Consider the following 21,553-nt stretch of genomic DNA (forward strand, 5'->3'; position numbering starts at 1 on the left):
ACCCACCTAACATGCACGTCCCTGGACATTATGGCCAATCCAAATCAAGGCCAGTGACTAATGTAGTGATGTGGAAAATGAACATCAGAGAACAATTGAAAGGGACAAGGAGAGTAAATGTACCAGCAATCAAAACTAGATTCTAAAAATCACAAAAATTGAAACTAAAAATGGTGTGTCTAAATGTGTGCTGCATTGTAACAAAAGTGAATGAATTGACTACATACATTGAAGTGAATAATTGCAATCTGACACTCCTACAGAGACATGGCTTCAGGATGACAAGGATTGGATCCTGAATATTGAGGGTGTCCTCAAATGGGAAGCTAGGTAAAGGTGGAGGGTTGGCACTGCAAATCAATGCACTGATCATTGTAGTCTGGTAGTCTGGTGTCAGCTCAGATTTCAGGTCCTGATTTCTCTGTCCTCTGTTGATCTCCCTGTTCCCTTCTACACCTTCTGGAACAATAAAACATTCAGTCAATCAAGCCCCAACCCACAATCTCCCAGCCTGTCAACATCCAGGCACAGTGTAGTCACAGCAGGGAATCACACAAGGAAAATGAAACCAAATTTGAAATAAATAGGTGCTTGTGTTTAATGTTTGTTCATTAGCAAGTAAACCAGAAATAGAGCTCTCCAGGGATTCTTATACTGCCCTATTTGAGGAATTCTCTTCCCCCTCATATCTAACTATTAGTACCCAGCTATGATTTACAACAATACTTACACCAACAGAAGTAAGGCATCTGTTCTCAAATAGGTAGAGACATACAGGATGGAAATAGACATTTTTCTCTCTCATGACCGCACCGCACTACACTTCACTTGCAGAGCTGGGCTAAAATGTCACTTTTTGTTATAAAACTTGAAGTTCTCTTGAGAAGGTGCCTTACAGGTAGTTCTGGGATTTGCATGTTAATGATGCCTGCAACCCAATCGAAAAGATGAAAGACTGAACAATCCAGGTTGTTCAACATGTCATTTCAATGACATGGACACTGTCCTGTTTTTCCATAAATTCTATGTCTTATGACCTTATTCTTGACAACCACCGAATGAAGGAGCAGCGCTCCAAATGCTCGTGCTTCCAAACAAACCTGTTAGTCTCCAACCTGGTGTTGTGTGATTTTTAACTTTATCCATGTTAGGGGGGGATTTGCAATACAAAATTATCCATAGTGTGTAGGGATGTGCAGGTTAGGGTGGATTGGCAGTTCTAAATTACCCATAGTGCCCAGGGATGTGCAGGTTAGGTGCATTAGTCAGGAGCGTTAGTATTGTTAGAAACAAGTTTAATAAAATTTAGACGAGACCACCAAAACTGGAAACAAGACAATTTATTCTACGATTTTGCAAGAAAGGGCATCAAATGCAGAAGCAAATGAGCAAATTAGAACTTAGGTTAGTGTACAGTTGAGCTGAATGAGGGCATCTCTCCAGACTTCTAATTACCCAATCTCTCTTCCTGAACCAGACCACTGAGGAGAAAGTGAGGTCTGCAGATGCTGGAGATCAGAGCTGAAAATGTGTTGCTGGAAAAGCGCAGCAGGTCAGGCAGCATCCAGGGAACAGGAGAATCGACGTTTAGGGCATAAGCCCTTCCAGACTACTGCCCAGCTGCACTCCACCCTTATTACTTCCCCCTTCCCCAGGTTGGCAACCTTCCTTTCTGTAAATGCTGACACATACATTTATTTTGTCAAGATCTGGTTTCACATTTTGTATCAATTCTGCTGGTACTTTCCATCCTCGGACATTTCATTAACTTGTATCGTTTTGTATAGCTCAAACATTTCGGTTATCTCAGCTTTTTGCTGAAAGCATAACTTTACAAAAAGAACTTTTTGTTACAGTAATTACACATCAAAGTTAGCATTTAATTAACCACAATTATACACTAAATTCACTAAAGTCCCTAAATATCTGCAGGGTTAATAGTTCTCTTGCTGTACCCCTTTTCTGTATGCTTTTTCTATATCTGCAAAAACATACTTTACCCATTTCTAACAATTCTCCCATTTCTTTTCTTAACCATTTGTTGTTTTTGCAATCTTATGTTTTGCCCTCTTTTCACCCTATGGTGTCGAGGTTCACAATCTAGTCATTCCTGTCCTTCTAAGTTTGTACCATTATTGGTTGTTGTCCTCCCAAAGACATTACCAGCTTAGTCATTATCCATTTTAACACATTAAACCCTATCAGTAAACCTACAATTATTAGTAGCACATAAATGCCTAAATTCACTAACCGTTTTCCCACCCGGTCAATCTCCAGTTACCCCATCCCCGTCCTTCATCTTTTCGGAGTTCATCTTCAATTTCTCTCATATTGCTTATCTTTTTCTTTACTATTTCCACATTATCTTCCACTATGAAAGAGATGTCTGGGATGAAGGTGCAGCATTCTTTACCAATCAGAGCACAGGTTCCCCCTTTTTCGGCCAAAAGATAGTCTAAAGCCATTCGATTCTGTAAAGCTGTCAGTCTTTTGGCAATCATTTCAGTGGTTATGGCCGATATTTGGGATTGAGTTTCTCCCATCGCGCCGGTGGTATCATTAATTAAATTTTCAAGGGCAGCCGCTATTTCTGTATTTTCACCCCTGCCCTTGTAGTGCCGTATTGGGAGTAGTGTCCACAGTGGACGGTCTCCTTCTGAGACCTCTCTGGTCTTGCGTCTTATCCCCCCCTCCTTTCTCAGGTTGGGCTCATGCTTTTCTATTCGGAGGTGACGGACGATATAAGCGAGGTAACAGCAGCCACTCCAACCTTTCTGGTTTTGGGGAAGTGTTTCGTCAACTTCATAACATGACACATTTGATCACACGAACATATTTTTTCCCGGGAATAAATGGATAGGCCTTCAGACTGCATACCCAATATGTTCCGTTTAATATTCGGGGAGTGGTCGTGGCAGTGGCTTGACTGGTGTGGACACAAGATGATTTTCCCAGTTGGAAAGGTGCAGCATCATTCTGATTACAGAAACAGGTGGTATTTACTGCTCCTTTTGGTGGGGAAATTCTAAGACTATCAATAGCGCCCTGATGCTTTGGAGCTGGCCTTGGGAACCATCCTGCAAAGCTATATTTGCTTCTTTCAAACCTCCACTTTGTATTATTTGAACCCACATCAAATTATTGTACATCGTACACTTCTTTTTTAGTGAGCGGTATTACCGAGGTGGGGATCCCAGATTCGCCATGGTGTGGGACTTCTGCACAGACCCAACAGTCAGCAAGTCCCTCTTGTTTAGCATAATTCTGGCACAGCGTAGTGAAGTGATTTTTCCCACTTCCTTGAATAGTTAGTACTACTAACATTACAATACTATACCAGTATCTACCCATCTCTGAACTCTGCCTACCATCCTGTCTTAACATTTTAGGTGTCACACAGCCCTTACAATCAATAACAATATATATATATATATATATATATATATCAGCAAACGTTAAAAGAGTCTTTTGTCTCCGTTCATTCTTTCTTTCTTAACTTTCAGAGGGTTGTCTGTAGGATGAGCGTGCCACTCCGCCTTTGGGGCATTCACAGGACCTTTAACGTGAGTGTGATGACTCCACCCTTTCTCAGCAGTCCGAATAGCTGTTTCACTAGTTAGGAGGGTTAGGAATGGTCCCTCCCAGCTCGGGTGCAGTTTGGTATCTTTCCAGGTCATGATCAGGACCCAATCACCCGGTTGTATTCGATGTACTGCAAACCTGAGTGGCGGTGTCTGTATTCTTATTCCTAAGAATAGACAAAGAAGAGCCGAGCGCCACAATACAGTTCGTTAAAAACTTATCATTGAACTCTGACCAGCCGTTAGGCAGAGTTTCAGCCTCGATAATGCTTCCCTCTATCCCGTCTACTACAGTATATTCATTGTGCTTTTTACCCTCAATCATCCGGGAGGACCCGTCGATAAACAACCGAGCTCTCGCATGCAACGGTACGTCTCTTAAGTTCATTCGCACTTTAGTCTGATATTCAGTAATATCAAGGCAGTCATGTTCTGGATTGACAGGGGCCACCCCCCTCTCTCCGCCACAGAAATGCAGCTGGATTCAAGCAACTGTCTGTGACTAACACAAGGTCATCCTGTTCTATTAAGATTGTCTCATATTTCAAGATCCTAGAGTCTGTGAGCCATTGTCCCGCATTCTGATTAAAGAATTCTTTGCCTTTTACTCCAGGAACCTTGAGACCTTTGTTAGTTAATTTAACACCGCTAGGTCTAAAGCTTAGGGATGATCGTGCTGCTCCCGTATCCACTAAAAACACTGTTTCCTCTCCTTCAGGTCCCACCTTTAAATTTATCAAGGGTTCCCAGTGGGTCACAGGAGGAGGGAACCCCTGACTCCCCTAATCTTCATCAAAAATCATCAATGATACCGCTTCTCTTTGTCATCCGAACCTTGGACATTGTCTTTTAAAATGTCCTGTTTTTCCGCAGTAATAACATCCTGCCAGTTGCTTCCTTCCCCTACCATCTGCTCTCTGTCTCTCTTGTCCTCCTCTGTTCTCTGATTCTAACTTTCTCGTTGTAATTTCTTCAACTGCTGCAACCATTATTTTAGCTTTTTGTTTTTGTTTCTCCACTTCCCTTTTTCACATTCACTTTCTGTGCCTCATATAACAGATCTTCTATCTGTTTTTCACTCCAGCCTTCTAATTTCTGTAATTTCTTTTGTATGTCCGGCCATGATTTAGTTACAAATTGGACCTTTAAAAGTCCCTGTGCTACCGGATCATCGGGATTCATTCCCGAATATTTTCTACAGGCTTCTTTTAATCCCTGTAAAAAGGCTGATGGGGCTTCCTCCTTTTCCTGTCTTACTTCAAAAGCTTTAAAAGAATTCTGAGATTTAGGTGCTGCTTCTTTAATACCCAAAATGACCATTTCTCGAAAGTCCCTCATTTTTCCTCTATCGTGTTCATCCATACCCTTCCAATGGGGGTCTACATTGGGGAATTTGTTTTTGGCTGGTATCACTCCCTCACCCACCGGATGTCTCTTTTCCATTCCCTCAGAGCAACTCTTCTAATCATGCCCCTTTCTTCTGACCGTACCTGATGTGGGGTGCTGACTACTAAGGCTCCCCTAAAGGTAAGTTTCCGACTCTCCTCTACCAATAAGGCTATTGCTACCACTGCCTGCACACACTCTGGCCAGTAATGTAGCTTTCCATTCTTTAATTAACAATGAATTAATGCAGTCATGTTTTAAATTAACCATGAATCAATAAGACAGGTCACTGAGAATGTATGAAGGAATCCTGCCAATTAATATTGATTCAGGCTAACACAATTGAATTATTATAAATATTAATTATTAATTATATATATTATATAATTCAGGATGGAAACACAACCAAGTGATTAAAACATTTTTAAAACTGTAATCGCGCAGTTCTGTTTGTTTACTTGTGACTTCTCGTTCTGTTTCTGTCATTGTTTTGCTCGAGCACATTCATTTTTAAGAACCTCAACAGATTCCATAGCACCTTTTGCAGTTAATTCGATCGCCAATTTGGTGGCAATATCTCGTCATGAATGCAAAACTGATTCTTCGTGCCTCTCACCACAAAACTGTTTCCATAATCCAATTAACTTTTGTTTTTGTTCCCACTCCCTTGGGCTTAAAATTTAAGGATGACCTTGCTGCCCCCGCCTCGACTAGGAAACCAAGTCCTCTTTGTAAGGTCCCACCTTTAAATTTATCAAGGGTTCCTGGTGGGTCCCCGGGGGCAGGAACTCCTGACACCCCTATTTTCATCAAGGTTCATAAACGACACTGCCTTTACTTCCTTTTTCAGCTCTGGACACTCTCTCTTAAAGTGACCTGTCTTTCCACAGTAATAACATCCCGCCTGTGGGGATTTCCACTTTGATCCTTGATCCTTGTTCCTGTTTACCAGACCCCTTAACATCTCCTCCCTGATCCCTTCTCCTCACTTTATTTTCAACATGCTGCCCGCCACCATTCCGGTTTCCTTATCCTTTTAGTTTTCTCCTTTTCTTTATTACCTCATTAACTGTGGCTGTCATTATTTTTGCCTTCTGTTTCTGCTTCTCATGTTACGTTGCCAGATTAATTACTGAGCTGATTAAACCAACTGAACAGCTTTAGGGCCACCTCCTGGCCATTCCTCATCACCCAATGTTTTGTTTAGACCTTGATTCTTTTCAAGAAATATTGCAATTTTTCTTGCTCCCTGTAATCTCAAATACAGTTTATCAATTGATGCTTGCTTTTCTTTAAAGCCTGTTCCTAACTATACATTTTGGAATCTTACTTGTAAATATATATTTATATATTATAAATTCACTTAGTCAGTGTTTAATATTCAAAATGCAAAATGCACACAGTTCCCAACTCTGAAATCCACCACAATCACCCGGTTCCAGTCCCCTGATTCAAATCCAAAACTAGTCCTCCCAAGTAGTCCTGACCAGTCATTGCTCAATTGCAATGCTATGGGTCGTGAAATAACCAGAGCTGCCTTAAAAGGATTTGTCTGTTCAAGTTAAAACTTCAACTGTCCTCCATAAATCGCTTTTATGTAAGGATAAAAGAGATTAGTTAGAAACTGATAGTAAAGCAGTTATGACCTGTAAAAAGAACAGTTTATTTCATAATTTTGCAAAATCCTTAACCTTAAAAGAAATCATGTTAAAATTTCCATAATGGAAATCAGATTCAAAACAATTCCGGATCTCAAGCTCCAGGGAACATTCAATCACCAACAAACAAATGTGCATTCACACTGAATCACAAAGGGATAAACTTTCTACGAGCTGTACAGCTCTTTTCTCTCACTCTCTCACTCTCTCACACTCTCACACTCTCACACTCTCACACAGACACTTTTTGAGTTTCCCGCAACGACTCCTCTAGCTTTTGAATATTTTTTCTGGACGTCTGGCCATAAGTTAGTTACGAAGTGCACCCTCAGAAGCCCTTCAGCTACTAGCCCTTCTGACACGAAGCATAATCTGATTCCTCTTGACTTTAAGGCTGTTTTTCATTGACATTTTATCATTTTTTTTATCCTTTCCTCGCGTCCAGGATTGTACTTCCAATCTCTTAACATTTTTCCTAAAGGACTGTCCATTGGAATGTGGTCCTCGGACGTCCCTCTCATGTCCCCTTCGACACTTAAACAACTATTCTTGTTTCCCATTTTAATAGTCGGCCGTTTCTTTATGTAATTTAGTTAACCTTACTGAGGTCCGGTGTCACCTTCTTCCACACCCATTTCAGGGTCCTAACCTTCGTGTGGGGGATTTTCCCTCTTAACAACCGGTCTAAGGCTGGGTGATCGAATCAGGTAGACACCTTACTCATCAGATTAATCTAGCCAATTAAACACTTTATTTTGAAAGTTGCCAATTTCCCATACTTCTCGTACGTCCCGTACTTCTCGTACATCCCCGACCACCAAGGCAATACTTAAAGATCCCTTTTCTTACCTTGGTCTGTGCACAAGAGTTACCTGGTCGAATCCGCGCGCCCTTATCCCACGGCAATACCTGGCAACCACTACCGTTGACTATCCCGGTCGCTTACCGACCGAACTTCCCGCCGCGTGTTTGTGCACCCTGTCCCGCAGCAATTCCCCGGATATATCCACCTGGCAACAGTGACAACTGCTACCTAACCTGGTTGATTGGGTTCGCCTAACCCGGTCGCCCAGAACCCCGGTTCCCTGGATACCCAGATATATCTGACTGGCAACAACTGCCGCTGCCGGCCACCCGGATATATCCACCTGGCAACAGTACCAATGGCCATCCACCCTGGCTGACCAGGTTCGCCTATTCCAGTCACCAGCACTCCGGTTCCCCGGATATATCCAACTGGCAGCAACTACCGCTGCCTACCCCGGTCGCCCGGATAAATCTTTTAAGACCTTTCTTACCCGGGTCTTGTGCACAGAAGAGTCACCCGACCGAACCTGCCGTGTCTGCCCATCTTGTTTTCAGGGTCTCTCAGTCCGGATCACGCTCTCCCAAAGCCGCTGCGGAAACAAGGGGAAACCAGAGATCCCGAAATCAGCGAGGTGCATCTTTTCCGTTTCTCCAAGAATGCCGAGCGACCGGAGTTTGGGATCCCAGAACGAGCCCCCAAATCTGTTAGAAACAAAATTCAATAAAATTTAGATGAGACCACCAAAACTGGAAACAAGACAATTTATTGCGAACTTGCAACTAAGGGCTTCAATTGCAGAAGCAAATGGGCAAATTAGAACTCAGGTTTGTGTACAGTTATACCCTTTGAGCTGAGTGAGGTCATCTCTCCAGACTCCTAATTACCCAATCTCTCTTACTGTGCCAGACCACTGCCCAGCTGCACTCCACCCTTATTACTTCCCCCTTCCCCAGGTTGGCAACCTTCCTTTCTGTAAGTGCTGACACACATTATTTTGTCGACAGTACATCAAGATCTGGTTTAACATTTTGTATCAATTCTGCTGGTACATTCCATCCTCGGACATTTCATTAACTTGTATCGTTTTGTATACCTTACGCATTTTGATTATCTCAGCTTTTTGCTGAAAGCATAATTTTAAAAAAATAACTTTTTGTGATAATAATTACACACCAAAGTTAGTGTTTAATTAACCACAATTATACACTGAAACGTAAAGATACTCTTCCCTAAATACCTGTAGGGTTAATAGTTCTCTTGCTGTACCCCTTTTCTGTATGCTTTTTCTATATCTGCAAAAACAACACTTTACCCCATTTCTAACAGACTATCATTAATTTCACAAGGGAACGGCTGTGAATGTTATCACTTGGTGTCCTGTTCACACAGATTCACCGATGCTGAGGCAAACGTTCTTAATTGCCTCACAACATCCTGTTATCACTTGGTGAGCCCAGGTGTGCCTATCTTTAAGTTCTCTCCTCTTTCTGAGCCTTCCTGCCTGTTATTTTCTAGTGCAGTAAATGTATTCAATAATTGTGGGCGGCACGGTGGCACAGTGGTTAGCACTGCTGCCTCACTGCGCCGGAGACCCGGGTTCAATTCCCGCCTCAAGCGACTGACTGTGTGGAGTTTGCACGTTCTCCCCGTGTCTGCGTGGGTTTCCTCCGGGTGCTCTGGTTTACTCCCACAGTCTAAAGATGTGCAGGTCAGGTGAATTGCCCGTAGTGCAAAGTAAGGGGTAAATATAGGGGTATGGGTGGGTTGCGCTTCGGCGGGTCGGTGTGGACTTGTTGGGCCGAAGGGCCTGTTTCCACACTGTAATGTAATCTAATTCAGCATTACATTTTAGTCTGAATGTTTAAAGACAAGTTTTAAGACTATATACTTTCTCACGCAGATGCCCACACCCTCATTCCTCCCTTTGATTGCACCGCGATCACTGAAAGAGAAGGCTAATCCAAACGAATGCCTTTCAAGGTGGTCCAGCCATCAACATCCTGCAGAGCAGCACCACCATCTTCGCAGCTCATCTGGTCATATTTATCATCGCCATCGACACGTGTGGGTGAGCCATCGGATCGCAAAAGGAGCATCTTCTGGGGCAAATCTATATCACTAAGGGACCGCATAATCTTAGCAATTAAATACCTAACAATACCAATACCGACAAACAGACATAGCTAAATTGATAAGCCAATTGTACCATGAGCCCAATCTGCAGTTTCCCCAACTGGTCCCTTCAGTCATTCTGTCAAGGAATGCCTGGATCTCTTCTTATATCTCAGTAATATTGCCAGTGAGATCGGGAATGCCCATAGTGCATTTATCTTGGACAATGGTGCAGACCTCACCCTCCCGGGCGAGTATATAGTCTAAGGCATACCGATTCTGCACAGAGTAAAGACACAGGTCTGATAATCCCAGTTTACTCTGTTCCAGAGCCTCTTTAGTCTTATTTCCTCGAATGATCAGGCTGTAAAAGAGGGAATTGCGGTTCTGTTGACTTGTCACCCCTGCCGATCCTTCCAACCTCAGGGTACTCTGGATTTCCCAGCCTATCGGGTGTCCTGTATTGTCACCCAGTCCCTTGGGATCCTTCCAATTGGAGCAAGGTTGGCTGAGACCAACCGCTGCATCCTCCTCAGATGGAGGTTCCATCGACTTGTCCACCGGCCAGGACAAGGTACTGTTGTGGGAACAAGGGCTCCGATAGTGACCTTATGAGGGACATCTTTGCTATCAAGGACAAGGACATTGGTAGCTTTACCTTAGCTGAAGAAATAATAGTCTGGTTTGGTGTATATTAGGGAGAGTTTGTCAAAATAGGTTACTGAAATGTTACAGCAGGGGGTCTGGTCAGGTCTACAGAAGTAAAGGGTCGACGTTTTGCAAGAGGAGTTGCTTGAGCGCTGTAAAAAATGGGCCAAGTGACTCGAGCACTCGCACTGTATGGGAGACAATGGTCCTCAGAATGCTGTTCCCATTGGGCTCTCCCTTAGCTCTATTGTACATGGTCTTGGTGACAGTATCAGGTTCTGAAAAGAGAAAAGGCCTATAAATGCGCAAGGGAAGGGTTCCGTTCCAGGTCCATGTGCCGCATAAGGCCTACTGTACGCCAGCCAGTGTTACACCGGCTGTTTGTATACACAGACCCGAGGTTATTGGAAAACGATATTTCTCTTCGCAGGGTCGACAGTAGGAAGTCTGACGAATAGAATGGAATCGGGGACTGAGGACGGGGCAAGTAAGTCATCTCCCGATAGAGAGGAGTAACATATTACTACCTCTGGGGTGAAGAGCATTCTGTGGGCCTGTATAAATACGTTGTTTGTGGATTGAGGAGTTTCCCCTATCAGGCTTCCCTTTTCTCAAGTCGGCCCGTCCTGCAAAATGGGATGGTGTTCCTGGGCATCCTTAAAATATTTACCATAATAACGGGGTTGATCATTTTTATCCTCACTAGGCTTGCGTCTGCAGGTAAAATCAAAAAAACATGGTAACGACATGGTAACTCCCACTGATTTCTACTGTCCAGATGGACCATCTGGTCTTTCTGATGTAAGAGTCCATTGCAATAATCAATCTTCATCACGTCAAAGGCGTCTGGTCCGGTGCACTGGACGACATCTCCTCAGCATGGGTGGTGGATAATCTCTGATCATTCCTGGTCGCATCCATACATAGTGGCTTTCCCCATCAGGATGTTGTACGTGATCAGAAAGGTGAGGAGATAAGCGATCCCCCACATGTCCCTCCTCTTAGTTCAAGTACCTGCAATAAGATTAACATTAGAACAACAGCAAAATTCAAAGCCCATCAACAATGGTGCAGTTGGACCCAAGCTGAGTGCCCAGTGACTTTGACCACCATAGGGGTGGGAAGTAAAACCTGGAAGGGGCCATCCCAACGAGGTTGGAGACCTTTGCCAGTCCAGGTCTTGACGAGCACGAACGAACCAGGCTCTACCTGTGACGAGGCTGAAAGGGAGGGTACATCGCTGTAGGCCGTACGCTCCTGGGAGTAAAAGGCACGCATAACACTAGTTAGAGCAAGAACATAACCAATCATTGCTTTGGTCATGTGGTGGAAGTGGACTGAGAAGGGAGTTGAATCGTTCCAAGGGGTACGGAGGCGGTGACCAGAGAGACTCTCAGCTGGAGACAGTCGTGTCTTGCTCGCAGACATGGATCGCATCTGGAATAAGGCCACAGGGATTAGCATAACCAGGAGAGGCCATACTCTGCCACTAATTTGGCAAGTTTAGTCTTGAGTCTGGTTAAAACATTCAACAAGTCCGGCCACCTGAGGATGATAAGCAACATGCAGTTGCCGACAAATACAAAGCTGGGAACAGAGTTCTCCGTTAATATTACCTACAAAGTGTGGTCCATTGTCCGAGCCAATGCACGCAGGTATACTGAAGCAGGGAATTATTTCCTTAAACAAAATTTTCATCACAGTCTCAGCAGTAGCATGAAGAGGAGGGAAGGCTTCAATCCACTTACAAAAGACATCAACAATAAGCAAAACACATTTATAGCAACTCAACTCATTTCTCCAACTCAATGAAGTCCAGTTGAAGTGTCTCCAAGGGACCCTCCAGCAAGGGAGTTCTCGTAGAGATACTTGAACTAAGAGGTGGAGGATCGTCTACCCACTAACCTGTTTGATCACGTACAACATCCTGATCGGGAAAGCCACTGACTGTGTATCGATGCAATCCGGTACAATCTGAGATTATCCTGATGTCATATGGTGCACCAGATCAGACGCTTTAAACGTGGAGTTGCTTGAGCGAGGAAGTGGTGGGTGCTGATACGATGACAAGTTAAAAGGCTGCTGGACGGGCATCTGAATATGAAGGGTTCAGTTGGGTCAGGGCCAAGTGATGGCAAATGCAACTGGAGTCATAGAGATGTACAGCACAGAAACTGACCCTTCGGTCCAACCCGTCCTTGCTGACAAGATAGCCAACCCAATTTAGTCCCAGCTGCCAGCTCCCGCCCCATATAGGGGCCAAGTGATGGCAAACGTGACTAGATTAATTTAGGATATCTGGGCAGGTTGGGTCAAAGGGTCTGTTTCCGTGCTGTGTGACTCTAATTGTCTTCAGTGGAAGCAGAAGTGTGGTTGTGAAGGCTGGACTTTCAGAGCATGTTCTGCCTGACTGGAAGCAGAAGAGTTTGACTGAAGTGTGTCGGTGTTAATGCCTTGATGTCTCATTTTGCTTCCACCTTCTCGGGGTCGATAACCATTTTATGTCTGGTCCTTCCTCCAGAAGCTGCATTGCAGGTTCACCCTGAATTGACACTTTTTTTTTGCTTCCCAAAATCAGACCTGCTCACTCTCAGCAGGATCCCAGTGTTGTGAAAGATATTAACTTTCAGTTGGAGGTATGTAAAATTCAGAGAGATGTCAGTCTTGATGTTTTTGCTTTTTCTGCCCCTGTAAGATCCTGAATCAGCACCTTCAGGGGAATTAGTGAGAACAGAGGGGGAGAGAGAGTGGGATGGTGCTTTCAATTTTGTGGAACAAGAAAAGAATATTCCACAGAAAGGAGAATTGCTTGTTCTGAATTTCTACCCTGCACTGATAGTGATGACTTTTGTAATCTCTTTTTGCAGAGTATTTGAACATCTGAAGATTGAAGTTTCAAAATCAACAGATGAAGGGCTTATGCCCGAAACATTGACTCTCCTGTTCCTCAGATGCTGCATGACCTGTTGTGCTTTTCCAGCGCCACATTTTTTGACTGACTCTCCAGTGTCTGCAGTCCTCACTTTGATGTCAATGTCTGACAGTCACTCAATCCATCGGGACCGCAACGATTTTTGACTGTGATTTCTGTGAGAGGGATCAATGCTTTTCGGTTCCTGTTTGAGGACGTTTTCAGTATCATTGGGACTGGACGAGAGCCCCCACTGTTGCCGCGCACTGTGTGTGGAGCCTGAAACAGTTATATGGCCTGGAAAGGGGATTTCACAGCAGGGAGGGGCTCTACACGTGTTTGTGTGCAGCTGAAGCTGTGGCAATGGAGAAACCTGAGGAATCCCGCCCCGTGGAGGAACCGTGGAAGTGTGGCGACTGTGGGAAAGGTTTCCGTGTCCTGTCTGCCCTGGAGACTCATCGGCGCAGTCACACCGGGGAGAGGCCATTCCCTTTCCCCAACTGCGGGAAGGCCTTCAGACATTTCTCCCAACTGTTGGCCCACCAGCGGGTCCACACGGGGGAGAGGCCCTTCAGCTGCCCCAAGTGCGAAAAGGGCTTCAGCACATCTTCCACCCTGCTGAGGCATCAATGGATCCACACCGGGGAGAGGCCCTTCACCTGCTCTCAGTGCGGGAAGGGCTTCACCTACTCCTGCAACCTGCGGAATCACCAGCGAGTTCACGTGCCATCGCAGGGGGATTGAAGGAGTGACGGCCAAGTGCCATTATTGATTGAATATCAACCCGGTTCTGGGGACTCCCGGGTTCGAATCCCGCCACGACAGATGGTAGAATTGGTATTCGGTCAGAAATATGGAGTTCGGAATCTAACGATCAGACTGTTTCAGGGAGGGGGTGGTGCGGGAGAGAAAGCCCCCATCTGATTCACTCTCCCCCTTGTTAGGGAAGGGAACCGCCATTGTGGGAATGGATTCACTCAGTCGTTCCAGCTGCATCCTTTACCCGGTCTGGCCTACACGTGACTCCAGACCCACAGCAGTCTGGTTGACTCTACACTGCCCCTTCCTGGCAAATGAGCGGGGTGAAACTTACTTGGAGACAGGGTATGGGTTGAAATTGCTGAGTGAGGCAATACTTCCTCCGGGTTACGGCTGTACCAAGGATCCGATTACAAAGGGACAACTTGGTGCTGACCAATAGTAAAGACAGTGAGGGGGGTGGGACAGGGGAGATGTGGTGTGTGCACTTTGACCTTGAGGTGCTCAAAAAGCAACTGCTTTTTCTCTGCCTTTTTCCTGGGTGGGGGGATCTGAAGCTGTAACAAAGTTGGGTTGCAATAAAGGTTACCTGAACTTACCGCCGGGCTGACTCTCATTGAAAGCTTTGAGCTCCAAGAGGTTTTTGTTTTAAAGCTGCTCATTTCTAAGTTTAGAACATAGAACAAAGAACATAGAACAACACAGCGCAGAACAGGCCCTTCGGCCCTCAATGTTGCGCCGACCTGTGAACTATTCTCAGTTCGTTCCCCTACACTATCCCAAAATCAACCATGCGCTTATCTAAGGAATGTTTAAATCTCCCTAATGTGGCTGAGTTGACTACCTTAGCAGGTAGGGCAGTCCTCGCCCTTACCACTCTCTGCATAAAGAACTTGCCTCTGACATCTGTCTTAAATCTATCACCCCTCAATTTGTAGTTCTGCCCCCTCGTACAAGCTGATGTCATCATACTAGGAAAGAGTCTTTCACTGTCTACCCTATCTAATCCTCTGATCATCTTATATGTCTCTATCAAATCACCTCTTAGCCTCCTTCTTTCCAATGAGAACGGACCCAAGTCTCTCAGCCTTTCCTCATCAGACCCTCCCTCCAGACTAGGCAACAACCTGTTTAATCTCCTCTGCACCGTTTCCAATGCTTCCCACATCCTTCCTGAAATATGGGGACCAGAACTATACACAATATTCCAAGTGTGGCCGCACCAGCGTTTTGTATAGTTGCAGCGTGATATTGCGGTTCCCCGGAACTCAATCCCTCTCCGAATGAAACCTAACACACTGTATGCCTTCTTAACAGCACTATCCACCTGCGTGGCAACTTTCAGGAATCTATGCACATGGACTCCAAGATCACTGCCTTCCTGTTATTCTTCCCAAAATGAACCACCTCACATTTAGCTGCATTGAACTCCATTTGCTACCTCTCAGCCGAATTTTGAGTTTATCCAAGTCCCCCTGCAACCTATAACATTCTTCCAAACTGTCCAGTACTCCACCGACTTTAGTGTCATCTGCAAATTTACTAATCCATCCACCTATGCCTGCGTCTAAGTCATTTATAAAAATGACAAACCGTAGTAGTACCAAAACAGATCCTTGTGGCACACCACTAGTAACCAGACTCCAGGCTGAATATTTTGCATAAACCACCACTCGCTGCCTTATTTCAGAAAGCCACTTTCTAATCCAAACTGCTTAATCTCCCTCAATCCCATGCCTCTGCATTTTCTCCAACATCCTACCATGTGGAACCTTTACGGAGGTCCATGTACACCACGTCAACTGCCCTATCCTCATCTACATGCGTGGTCACCTTCTCAAAAAGCGCAATGAGGTTTGTGAGACACGATCTGCCCTTGATGAAACCATGTTGACTATCTGAAATCAAATTGTTGCTTGCTAGATGATTTTAAATCCGATCTCTAATATTCCTTTCCAAAAGCTTTCCTTCAACAGAAGTAAGGCTCACTGGTCTATAATTACCTGGGTCATCTCTGCTGCCCTTCTTGAACAAGGGCACAACATTTGCAATCCTCCACTCTGGTACTAAACCTGTCGACAATGACGACTCAAATATCAAAGCCAAAGGTTCTGTGATCTCCTCCCTCGCTTCCCAGAGAAACCTCGGATAAATCCCATCTGGCCGAGGGCACTTGTCTACTTTCACTCCTTCTAGAATTGATAACACCTGTGTGCAACTAACCTTGATCCTTTCGAGTCTAATATCTCGTACCTCATTCTTCTCCTCTACAATATTCTCCTTTTCCTGAGTGAAGACCGATGAGAGATATTCATTAACACCTCTCCAATCTCCACAGGGCCCACACTCAACTTCCCACTTCTGTCTTTGATTGGCCCTATTCCTACCCTAATCATCCTTTTATTCCTCACATACCTATAGAAAGCTTTAGGTTCTCCTTTATTCTATTTGGTAAAGACTGTTCATGTCCTCTCTTTGCTCTTAACTCTCTCTTTAAATCCTTCCTAGCTAATCTGTAACTCTCCATCGCCTCTTCTGAACCATCTTGCCTCATCAACACATAAGCCTCCTTCTTCTTTGTCACAAGAGATGCAATTTCTGTTGTAAACCACGGTTCCCTTACCTTATCACTTCCTGCCTGACAGGGACATACCTAACAAGGACACACAATATCTGTTCCTTAAACCAGCTCCACATTTCAATTGTTCCCATCCCCTGCATTTTGCTACCCTATTCTATGCATCCTAAGTCTTGCCTAATTGCATTATAATTGCCCTTGCCCCATCGATAACTCTTGACCTGCGGCATGTTCCTATCCCTTTACATCGCTAAATGAAACCTAACTGAATTATGGTCACTCTCTCCAAAGTGCTCACCTTCCACTAAATCAAACACCTGGCCTGGTTCATTACCAAGCACCAGATCCAGTGTGACCTCCCCTCCTGCACACACTGGACAAAAACTGATCCATACGACGTACTAGAGTGAAAGCATTTCCGTCAATGTTGGGGAAGTTAAAGTCCCCCATAATGACCACCCTGTTCCTTTCACTCCTACCCAGAATAATTTTGCTAATCCCCTCTTCCACCTCCCTGGAACTCTGGGGAGGCCTATAAAAAAAACTCCAAGCAGTGTGACCTCTCCTCTCCTGTTTCTAACCTCAGCCCACATTACCTGAGTAGATGAGTCCTCATCAAAAGTTCTGTCAGCCACCGTTATACTATCCTTGACTAACAAGGCCATGCCTCTCCCTCTTTTACCGCCTTGGCTGTTCTTAATGAAAGACCAAAACCCTGGAACCTGCAACATCCATTCCTCACCCTGCTCTATCCATGTCTCCAAAATGGCCACAACATCCAAGTCCCAGGTATCTAGCCGTGCTGCAAGCTCACCTACCTTATTGCAGATACTCTGGCGTTGAAGTAGACACACTTCAAACCAGTTCGCTGTCTGCCAGCACATTCCTGTGACCCTGAAATCCTGTCCCTGTGATTCCTACTCTCATCCTCCTATGCACTACAGCTACACCCCCGGTTCCCATCCCCCTGCTGATCTAGTTTAAAGCCACCCGAATAGCACCAGCAAATTTCCCACCCAGGATATTAGTACCCCCCTGGTTCAAGTGAAGACTGTCCTGTTTGTACAAGTCCCACCTTCCCCAGAATGAGCCCCAATTATCCAAAAACCTGAAACCCTCCCTCCTGCACCATCCTTGCAGCCACGTGTTCAGCTGATATATCTCCCTATTCCTTGCCTTGCTATCACGTGGCATGGGTAACAAACCAGAGATAACCACTCTGTTTGTTCTAGCCCTCAGCTTCCACCCTAGCTCCCTGAAATCCTGCCTTACATCCCTATCCCTCTTTCTGTGGGAGATTAGAAATATTGTTTTTGCAGATGGGTGAGGTGGGGTAGTGGGGGGAAGGGAAGCGAAATTCTTGTAGTATGTAGCATACGTAAGGCTAAGACTTTAATGAATATAGAGGGTCTTTTCAAGAAAATAGTTTTAAGCTAGGAAATAACTTGAAAGTGTTGTAGTTGACCACAAAAAGAAGCAACAGGGGCATTTCACAATAAAGCTTATAGTATGATAAGAGAAACTGGATAAAAGAACAAGCTGTAACAAACAAGGAACAAAGAATGCAGACAAGGACAGCAGGATGGCCAGATAAGAAAATAACTAACAAGTGAGGTAATCAGCTTATGATCGGATGGGAAAAGGGAGGCGTGATTCCGCAACTTTTTAAACTGAATAAGAAAGCTAACATGCTCTGTTTTGGCGCGCATTTCTGCTTGATTGCAGAAGCGTCTGGTACTTGCAAGACTGTAATAAATTGTTCTTGTTTCCAAGGCTTTGTCTCACGCTGATTGATTTGTGAGTGAGTTCTGTTTCTCACAATTGGGGGCCTCGTTCCGGGATGCAAAACTCAGACCGCTTGACACTCTTGGGATGACGGGGAGGTGTACCTCGCCGATTTCGGTGATCTCCGACTCCCTTGCTTGTCGTTGGCGGTTTGGGCGAGTACGATCCGGACTGGGAGATTTATGGCCGGACGTCCAGAAGAATATTCAAAAGCTCAAGGAGTCGTTGCGGGAAGCTCAAAGTGTCTGTGAGATACGGTGTGTGTGTGTGTGAGATAGAGAGAGAGAAAGAGAAAGAGCTGTACAGCAACTAGAAAGTTTAACCCGTTGTGATTTGGTTTGAATGCACAATTGTTTGTTGGTGATTGAATGTTTCTACTTTGTTCCCTGGAGCTCGAGATCCGGGACTGTTTTGAATCTGATTTCTGCTATGGAAATTTTAACATGATTTCTTTTAAGGTTAAGGATTTTACAGATTATAAAATAAAATGTTAACTCCTGTTCTTTTTACAGGTCATGACTGCCTTACTATCAGCTTCTAACTAATCTCTTTTATCCTTACATAAAAGTGATTTATGGAGAACAGTTGAAGTCTCAAAAAGCATATAGTTGGTCAGATTAATCCGACGAGTAAGGTGTCTCGTCAGGACCCTGAAGGGGGTGTGGAAGAGGGTGACACCGGACCTCGTTAAGATTAATTAAATTAGCAACAATGGTAGGCAAGGTAAGTTGCCTGGGTAACGATCGATCTGTAAATAACGTTAAAGGGGAATATATTTCACCCGACAGTCCTTTGGGGAGAATGTTGGGAAATTGGGAACACAACTCCCAGACGCGGGGGAAAGATAAGGCTATAATGGTGAACTACTGTTGTTGTTTTGTCTGGACTAGATAAAATATTAAGGCGCCTGGTATTTTTTGGCCCAAATATGGGTCCGATGAGGATTGGCTGTGTCAAGATCTTAATATATATGTCAATCGGAAAGAAGCGTACAGTCAAAAAGTGTCCAATTATGCGGTTTGTTGGATAGGGAGCGCAGGAGTAAAATTATGTCCCATGAATAGGGAGGAATCAGGGAAAGAACAGAAAAAGAATGAACAAGGGAAGCCACAATGTGACCCCTTAACGTGTTTGCCGCCCCCATATACTACTCCCCGGAACAAGCCTCCAGCTCCCAATGTAGAACCGAGCCCAGACACAGAAATGGGAACGGACTCTGAACTAAAAGATGCAGAACCGGGGGGGGGGGGGGGGGTCAGAGTCACTCGAGCCACCACACGTAAAGGAGGGGCAGAGATATTGGAAAATGTAAAATTATGTCCCTTACGAAAGGTTCCGATTGGGGAAGGTCCAATCGGATATGTAAACGCTCCCTTAACTAGCAGTGAAGTTAGGGTCTTTACAAAGGAAATGAAAAGTTTAATAGAGGATCCGGTTGGACGAGCCGAACAATTAGAGCAATTCCTAGGGCCTAATTTATATACCTGGGGAGAACTGATGGCAATTTTAGGAACGTTATTTTCAGGGGAAGAACGAGGTATGATTAGGAGAGCAGCTTTATAGGAATGGGAAACCAGGCACCCAGTTGGGGAAGAAGGGGCCCCAGCTGAACAGAAATTCCCAAATGTTGACCCAAATTGGGAAAATAATGACAGAGAAGACAGGGAGTCAATGCGGGATCTATGAGAAATGGGAATATTAGGATTTAAGAGGCGGCACCAAGATCATAAAACTTTGTTAAGGCCTTTGAAGTACGACAAGAGAAGGATGGAACCCCTTCTGCATTTCTTAAAAGGCTCAAGGAGGCCACAAGGAAGTGTTTGGGAATGGATCCCGATAATCAGATAGCACAGGGACTCTTAAAGGTCCAGTTTGTAACGAAATCATGGCCGGACATACAAAAGAAATTACAGAAATTAGATGGATGGAGTGAAAGACAGATGGAAGAGGTGTTACGAGAGGCACAGAAAGTGTATGTGAAAAGGGAAGACGAGAAGCAGAAACAGAAAGCCAAAATGATGGTGGAGGCAGTAGAAGAAATAACAAAAAGGAGACTGGGGTCAAGGGATAACAGGAAGGGTAGGGGAGGACACGAAAGACAAGGGTCAGATACCTGGGAAAGGAGGCAACAAACCACAGATAACCACTCTGTTTGTTCTAGCCCTCAGCTTCCACCCTAGCTCCCTGAAAGCCTGCCTTACATCCCTATCCCTCTTTGTTTTGTGGTTAGCACTGCTGCCTCACAGCGCCAGAGCCCCAGGTTCAATTCCCCTCCCCCCCCCCCACGTCTGCGCGAATATCCTCCCATTTTCCAAAGACGTGCAGGTTAAGGTGAATTGGCCAAGCTAAATTGCCCCGTAGTGTTAGGTGACGGGGAATGGGGCTGGGTGTTTTGCTCTTCGGTGGGTCGGTGTGGACTTGTTGGCCCGAAGGGCCTGTTTCCACACTGGAGGGAATCTGATCTAAAGTTCTGGAATTTATATATTGATGATCCTGCAGCACAGCTACCGGCAGAAGAAGCAGCGCTGCAGAAGCCAGTGCTTCCAAGTACACCTGGGTGGGCGGGGTGTACCATAAGGGGCGGGGTTTAGATTGGAGGGTGGGCGGAGCACATGGACGGGGCGTGCTCGTGAGATGGTCGCGAGCTAGTAGGCGGGGCAAGGCGGCTATCCTAGAGGCGCGCGGCTTTGTGGGCGGTTGCGCGTGAGGGCAGGATGCGTGGTTTGACTCGCGCGGGGTCCGCCGCGTAGGGGCGGGGTTTGGTTCGCGAGGTGGAAAGGAGTTTGTGCCCTAGAGCCGTGGCTTGGTATCGATGGGGCGGGTTGACATGCAGCGTTCCAAAGTGCGGGGTGAACGAACTGCGTTCGAAGGGGCGGGGTTTACGAGCTGCGTCCGGAAGGGACAGGGTTAACGAGTGCGTCCGGATGGGGGGGGTTTACGAGCTGCGTCCGGAAGGGGCGGGGGTTTACAATCTGCGTTCAGAAGGGGCGGGGTTTATGTGCCGATTTGGCGGAGGAGGGGGCGGGACCAGAGCCAAGGGGCGTGGCCACCCTCGAAGCCGGAAGTGTGCCGCGGCCTGTTTCCTCCGCTGGAGCTTCGGCTGCAGTAAGGAAGGTAAAGCTTTATCAATATTTCCTTTTAAAGAGTTTGTATTTAATAACCAGTAATGGTTACTCAATATCATCATAAAGTCCCAAAATGCAATTCTTTTCAATCCATAGCAGATCAGCACGAAGAGTTAATTTTCTACGGGATTCAACAGCCTCAGCACTAAAACGGCTGTGAATGTTGCCACTCCGTTAATATTACCTACAAAGTTGGTCCATT

At 45.3% G+C, this 21,553-nt stretch overlaps 1 protein-coding gene across 2 annotated transcripts in view; it reads left to right on the top strand.

Moving 5' to 3' along the window:
• The window catches only part of LOC148144691 (uncharacterized), a 203,890-nt gene that overhangs the window by 178,846 nt on the left and 3,491 nt on the right, over nucleotides 1-21,553 (top strand). Inside the window, exon 1 of one of the 2 annotated variants that reach the window (XM_087975041.1) lies at nucleotides 21,286-21,340. The exons of the other annotated variant lie outside the window; for it this stretch is intronic. The gene's annotated coding sequence lies outside the window, so the exon portion shown is untranslated. Of the gene's footprint in view, nucleotides 1-21,285; nucleotides 21,341-21,553 lie in introns of those variants that run through there. 2 annotated transcript variants of the gene reach the window in all.

The sequence above is a fragment of the Chiloscyllium plagiosum genome, unplaced genomic scaffold, assembly GCF_037043375.1.
Source record: "Chiloscyllium plagiosum isolate Xiang-an unplaced genomic scaffold, Cpla_swu_hap1 HiC_scaffold_27, whole genome shotgun sequence".
NCBI lineage: Eukaryota > Metazoa > Chordata > Chondrichthyes > Orectolobiformes > Hemiscylliidae > Chiloscyllium > Chiloscyllium plagiosum.